This window comes from Panthera uncia, chromosome F2 (assembly GCF_023721935.1).
Source record: "Panthera uncia isolate 11264 chromosome F2, Puncia_PCG_1.0, whole genome shotgun sequence".
Lineage (NCBI taxonomy): Eukaryota > Metazoa > Chordata > Mammalia > Carnivora > Felidae > Panthera > Panthera uncia.
The window spans coordinates 23,837,784-23,845,478 of record NC_064812.1 but is presented as its reverse complement, the minus strand read 5'-3'; the positions used below and the strand labels follow the sequence as shown (position 1 = coordinate 23,845,478).

At 35.5% G+C, this 7,695-nt stretch overlaps 1 pseudogene; it reads right to left on the bottom strand.

Annotated features, from left to right (window-relative positions):
* Nucleotides 1-5,306: 5,306 nt before the first annotated feature.
* Nucleotides 5,307-5,795, bottom strand: LOC125924944 (vesicle transport protein SFT2A-like; annotated as a pseudogene).
* Nucleotides 5,796-7,695: the final 1,900 nt, after the last annotated feature.

Sequence of the window (7,695 nt, the reverse complement as noted above, 5' to 3'; positions counted from 1 at the left end):
AAAGTTCAGAGAAGAAAGTTCTAAAATGGAATTAGAGACAACGGTTAATGAAAAACTCATTAATGTCCTATTTATAGACTACATCTATTATTAAGATTCCTTAATAACTTGGTTATATATGAAAATAAGTTATCAAGTGGGCTTTTCTAAATTCTGGATGTTTCTAGCCTCAAATAATACCTATTAGTAATCAACGAGTATTTCCTTGGAAGCAAACCTTTTAGTTTTTGGCTTATTTGTTTTATTTTTAGTCCTACTGAATTTTAAATAACAGTGTGTCTTATATATAATTGAATTCCAGTCAGTAACAGCTGAAGTATAGAACTGGACGGAAGTTTTGTTTCATGTTGTCTGGTGCAGATTGATCCCAGGGGCCAAAAGCGCTAATACAAGACTTGATTACAGGGAAAAACAAAACAAAAAGAAAAGAAAAGAAAGAGGAAGGGAGTTGTGAAAATTGGCAATAAAGACTTGCTACAAATCATAACTGCTAATAAAAGGCCACAGTTGTTGTTCTGATATCATTGGCTTATATCATATAAAATTCCCCTGGGTTGTGCTTAAAATGTTTTAAATTTCAAACTAGGGTTATTAAAACTTAACAGAGAGTACTTATATTTTTTAAAATATGATAAATATTTTACTGCAAACTGTTTTCATATATATGAAAATAACATGATCCAAAGATAATATTTTTGTTGTATTTCATTGTCGTAACTCACCTCTTAAACAATTCCCAAGTTCTCTAAATAACTAGCTAGGACAAAATACTGAAAAAAATAAAAGCAATAATTAGACAAGAATTCCACCACGTAATTTATCCCTTACGTGGAAAGATACTGGCTCTTAGTTTTGCACAAAACAGGTGTTCAATAAATGTCTTAAATATTGATGCCTAATCATTTCTATAAAAATTAATGTGTTTGAAGCTACAATTAGCAGAAAATAAATAAGTATTGGAAAGAATGCAGATCAGCTTTATGTTACAGTATTCTTAATGTTACCAGAGTCCATTTATTAAAAAGTAAAAGAAGTCACATTTTTCAACTTTTTTTTGTAATCTTCACCATGTCTCCTTAAAAATCATCTATTTTGTAAATTTAAATCTGTAAAGCCTCTATGGAAAACAGTATGGAGTTTATTCAAAAAATTAAAAATAGAACTACGACATATGATCCAGCAATCTCACTTCTAGATACAGAGTTGATCGTTGAATGACATAGGTTTGAACCGCACATGTTTACTTATATACAGATTTTTTTCAGTAAGTATAGTACTATAAATGCATTTGTCTATTCCTTATGATTTTCTCAATAACATTTTCCTTTCTCTATCTTACTTTATTGTAATACTACAGTAAATAGTACATATAACACAGAAAATATGTGTTAATCAACTGTTTTCTGCTTCCGGTCAACAGCAGGCTATTGTAGTTAAGTTTTTGGGGGAGTCAAAAGTTATATGTGGATTTTTGACTCCCTGGGGACTGGCCCCTCACCCTTGTGTTGTTCAAGTGTCATTTTCCAAAGAAAATGAAATAATTATCTCAAAGATAGATCTCTACTCCTGTTTGTCAGAGCATTATTCACAATAGCCAAAATTTGGCAAAAAAACTAAGTGTCCATCAACAAGAGAACAGACCAAGAAAATGCTGTACATATATACAATAGAATATTATTCACCCTTTAAAAAAAGGAAATCCTATCATTTGCAACAACGTAGATGAACTGGAGGATGTTAAGGTAAGCAAGATTATCCAGACAGAGAAACATAAACACTCCCTGGTATCACTTACATGTATATTCTAAAAAAATGTCAAACTTACTGAAGCAGAGAGTAAACCAATAGTTTCGAGGGGCTGTGGGGTGGAAGAAATAGGTAGAGGTTGGAGTTGATAAAAGTTATAGTTCACCTACAAGATGAGTAAAGTCTGAGGACCTAATGGTGACTATATAGTGGGTAACACTCTGTTGTTTAACTGTAATTGGTGAGAGAGTAAAACTTAAATGTGTTCACCAAAAAAAGAGGAAAAAGCAAATATGTGGGGTGATGGATATATTAATTGACTTGATAAAGGAATCCTTTCACAATGTATACGTGTATCAAACCATCACCTTGTGGTCTTTAAATGGCTTATAATTTCATGTGTCAATTATATCTCAATAAAGCTGAAAAATGTCATCTGTTTTAATAAGTTGATTATCAATTGCTTAAAAAATGTGCAGAGCAGGTATTCAATGACTCCATCAGATTAAAGGGTCATCATATCCTACTACTTTCTAAGAAATCACTTGGGAAGGCAGTATGAACACCAAAAGGAAATAAAATTTGTCAATTAAGAATTAGATTTGTGAGAGAGAGAGAGAGAGAGATTTACTTGTAAAGTTTATGGTCTTATGAGACCAGAGTGACCAAAAAATAGACTGATTTCTCCTAGCCTCTTGCTTCTCACAGTCTTAGGTTCATTCTCCTCATTCAGCACCTAACCAAATAATGGGCAGAAATAGTAATGCATGGTTAAAATGCAAGCATGATTTTACCAAAGCATGGTTTTTAGAGACAAACTGCCTGGGTTCAAATCTTGGCTTTTCTATCCACTAGTTACTTGACACTCACAAATTACTTAAAATTTCTGAGCCTCATTTTCTCATAGTTACAAGGAAAATAATGTTGTGAGGATTGAGTGAGTTAACATATATAAAACCACCTAAAAGAGCCCAGAATATAGTAAACACTATGTAATTGTTAGCACTTCTCACCTTTGCAACTTAACCAACCTTTGCTTATTTCTCTGTATCTACTTCCATTGATTTTTTTTCAATAGTAACCATTGTTAAGTATACAGTACAGTGGCATTAATTGCCCTCAATGTTGTGCAACCATCACTATTAACTAATTCAAAACCTTTTTCATCATTCCAAACAGAAACTCTAAAAACATTAAACAATAAGTCCTCATTCATCCCTTCCTTTATCCCCTAGTAAACTTTATTTGTAACTGTGGGTTTATTTAAAAATTATGAAAACTTCATTCAATGCAATCCCAATCAAAATTGTACCAGCATTCTTCTCAAAGCTAGAACAAGCAATCCTAAAATTCATATGGAACCACAAAAGGCCCCGAATAGCCAAAGTAATTTTGAAGAAGAAGACCAAAGCAGGAGGCATCACAATCCCAGACTTTAGCCTCTACTACAAAGCTGTAATCATCAAGACAGCATGGTATTGCTGTATTGTGCTGTAGCACAAAAACAGACACATAGACCAATGGAATAGAATAGAAACCCCAGAACTAGACCCACAAAAGTATGGCCAACTAATCTTTGACAAAGCAGGAAAGGATATCCAATGGAAAAAAGACAGTCTCTTTAACAAATGGTGCTGGGAGAACTGGACAGCAACATGCAGATGGTTGAAACTAGACCACTTTCTACACCATTCACAAAAATAAACTCAAAATGGATGAAGGACCTGAATGTGAGACAGGAAACCATCCAAACCCTAGAGGAGAAAGCAGGAAAAGACCTCTCTGACCTCAGCCGTAGCAATTTCTTACTTGACACATCCCCAAAGGCAAGGGAATTAAAAGCAAAAATGAACTATTGGGACCTCATGAAGATAAAAAGCTTCTGCACTGCAAAGGAAACAATCAACAAAACTAAAAGGCAACCAACGGAATGGGAAAAGATATTTGCAAATGACATATTGGACAAAGGGTTAGGATCCAAAATCTATAAAGAACTCACCAAACTCCACACCCGAAAAACAAATAATCCAGTAAAGAAATGGGCAGAAAACATGAATAGACACTTCTCTAAAGAAGACATCCGGATGGCCAACAGGCACATGAAAAGATGCTCAATGTCGCTCCTCATCAGGGAAATACAAATCAAAACCACACTCAGATATCACCTCACGCCAGTCAGAGTGGCCAAAATGAACAAATCAGGAGACTATAGATGCTGGGGAGGATGTGGAGAAAGAGGAACCCTCTTGCACTGTTGGTGGGAATACAAACTGGTGCAGCCGCTCTGGAAAACAGTGTGGAGGTTCCTCACAAAATTAAAAATAGACCTACCCTATGACCCAGCAATAGCACTGCTAGGAATTTACCCAAGGGATACAGGAGTACTGATGCATAGGGGCACTTGTACCCCAATGTTTATAGCAGCACTCTCAACAATAGTCAAATGATGGAAAGAGCCTAAATGTCCATCAACTGATGGATGAAGAAATTGTGGTTTATGTACACAATGGAATACTACGTGGCAATGAGAAAGAATGAAATCTGGCCTTTTGTAGCAACGTGGAGGGAACTGGAGAGTGTTATGCTAAGTGAAATAAGTCATACAGAGAAAGACAGATACCATATGGTTTCACTCTTATGTGGATCCTGAGAAACTTAACAGAAACCCATGGGGGAGGGGAAGGAAAAAAAAAAAAAGAGGTTAGAGTGGGAGAGAGCCAAAGCATAAGAGACTCTTAAAAACTGAGAACAAACTGAGGGTTGATGGGTGGTGGGAGGGAAGGGAGGGTGGGTGATGGGTATTGAAGAGGGCATCTTTTGGGGTGAGCACTGGGTGTTGTATGGAAACCAATCTGACAATAAATTTCATATATTAAAAATTTTTTTTTAATTATAAAAAATATTTTTATTACATATAATAAGCAATATTTTTAAAAATTTTTGATGTTTATTTATTTTGGGAGAGAGAGAGAGAAAGAGAATGAGAGGGGGAGGAGCAGAGAGGGAGAAAGAATCCCAAGCAGGCTTCCGCTCAGCCTGACGTGGTGATAGATCTCACAGCTGTGAGATCATGACCTGAGCTGAAATCGAGAGTTGGACACTTAACCAAGTGAGCCACCCAGGTGTCCCCATACAATAAGCAATCTTTAGCTTAAAGTTTAAACTTTCACATAAAGCGGTTTTTTTAATTGTTTTTAAAATGTTCACATTTTAAAAGATCAAAAAAAAAAAAGCTGAATATATCTTTCAGTACAGGTCCATGCTTAATTATTCACATCTCAAAGCTGTTTTGAAAAGACTAAAAAAAATGGCTGAAAATAATTTACAATTGGCAATGATTAAAATCTCCTTGTCTTTGGAAGGGCATAGTAATGACTCATATGAATTTAAAGTTATAAGCATTTAACAGTTTAATCAAGCATGTAGTTTTTACCAGAATACAAAAGGTCTTAAATTGTCACTACAGTTGTTTTTGGAATGATTATTTTATCAGGAAAAGCATTCTTCACCAAAACCACAGCATTAATTTTCAAATGCTCTTTTTGGAGAGTTTTGGACTTTTAACTTTGAACAGAACTGCATTTAATTTCTGTATCTCTTGCATATGGAGTACATCATAGACTCCATCAGGCCATTCACAAGACCAGCAACACGCAGAACAATGAGGCCAGTCTCTCTCTTCCTATGTCACTAACGAGAAGCACACAAGGTGAATATGAAAAATAATGATAATATCTGTTGCAAGCAATCTTGTTTCAAACATTTTCTTCAGTTGCTTCACAGAGCCCAGTGAAAAGTTCACACTGGTCAATGCAGCAATTCTTCCTAGGGTATAAAACAATACAAAAAGTTTTATGCCACCAGAAAGGAATAGCAATCCAGTTCCAAGGATAAAACAACAATAACAAAAAAGAAATGCTGCATACAAAGCATCTGCCAAACCATTTCAATCTGATATTGAAACTACAGGACAGGGCATCCAGGACCTTTTCAGTCCGGCCCTGCTCTTTGTCATCCTGGTAACTGAGGACCCTCTCCAGCGTCTCCATGGCCATTTTCCCAAGCTGTTTTGACAGCCATTCCTTTGCCCACCCTTCCTGCCTAGCAAAAAAACTCCTAGTAATCTTTAATTTACTTTCCGTCTCCATGAATTTGCCTATTCTAGATATTTCACTGAATAGAATCATACAATAATTGTCCTTTTATGTATGATTTATTTCACTTAAAGCAGTGTTTCCAAGGTTTGTCTGTGCATTAGAATCCATTCCTCTTTAAGGCTTAATAATATTCCATTATATGTATATACAACATTTGGCTTATGCATCCCTCTACTGATGGATACATGGGGCGTTTCCATTTTTTGACTACAGTTACTAATGCTGCAATAAACATTGGCATAAAAATAGATCCCTATTTTCAATTTGGGGGGTTATAACTTGGAGTGGAATGGCTGGGTCAAATAGCAACTCATTATTTAGCTTTTTTTGAAAAACACCCAAACTATTCCCATACTAACCTTCCCATGATTTTTCATTCCCACCAGCAGTGTACCAGGGTTCCAGTTTCTCCACATCATTACGAACTCTTGTTATTTTCTAGTTTTTTTTTCTTTCATTACATCCATCCCAGCACATGTGAAGTGAAATCTTACTGTTTCGATTTGTATTTCCCTAGTGACTAAAGATGTTGAATATGTCTTCATGTTCTTATAAGCTATTTGTATGTTTTTGGAGAAATATCTGTTCGAATCCTTTCTCCATTGTTTTGTCTTTCTGCTGTTCAGCTTTAAGAGTTCTTTATATGTATATTGGGGCACCTGGATGGCTCAGTCGGTTAAGCGTCCGACTTCAGCCCAGGTCACGATCTTGCAGTTTGTGAGTTCGAGTCCCACTCTGGGCTCTGTGCTGACAGCTCAGAGCCTAGAGCCTGGTTAGGATTCTGTGTTTCCCTCTCTCAATGCCCCTCCCTTATTCACACTCTGTCTCTCTCTCCTTCAAAAATAAATAAACATTAAAAATTTTTGTTTTAATAAAAATTTCTTTATATATATATTTAATATTAAATACTTATCAGATATATAATTTGCAAACATTTTCTCCCACTTTCTAGGTTATCTTTTCAGTTCCTTGAAAATATCCTTTAATACACAAAATGTTTAAATTTTGATGAAATTCAATGGATCTTTTTTCTGTTGTGGCTATGCTTTTGGTGTCATATTTAAGAATTGGTCACTGGGGCGCCTGGGTGGCTCAGTCGGTTAAGCGTCAGACGTCAGCTCAGGTCATGATCTCATGGTTTGTGGGTCTGAGCCCCACAACCAGCTTTCTGCTGTCAGTGCCCAAGCCTGCTTCAGACCCTCTGTCCCCCTCTCTCTGCCCCTCCACAACTTGTGCACACTCTCTCTCTCTCTCTCAAAAATAGACATTAAGAAAAAAAAAAAAAAAAGAATTAGTTGCCAATTCTAAAGTCATGAAGATTTATCCTTATATTTTTTCTAAGAGTTTTATGGTTTTAGCACTTATATTTACAGTGTTTATCCATTTTTAGTTAATTTTTGTATACGATATAAGGTAGGTGTCCAACAAAATTCCTTTGCATGTAGAAATCCAATTGTGCCAGCACCATTATTGAAGAGACGGCAGATCCTCCTTACTTTACAGTGGGGTTCTGACCTGATAAACCCATTATAAGTTGAAAAAATCATATGCTAAAAATGCATTTGAGACACCTAATCTACTGAGCATCATACCTTAATCTAGCCTAATTTAAATGTGCTCATAACACATTATCCTACAGTTAGGCAAAATCATCTAACACAAAGCCTATTTTATAATAAATGTTGAATACCTTATATCATTTGTTAAATACTGTGCTGAAAGTGAAAAATAGAATGGTCATGTGGGTACAGAATGGTTGTAAGTGTATCAGGTGTTTACCCTCATTGTTATC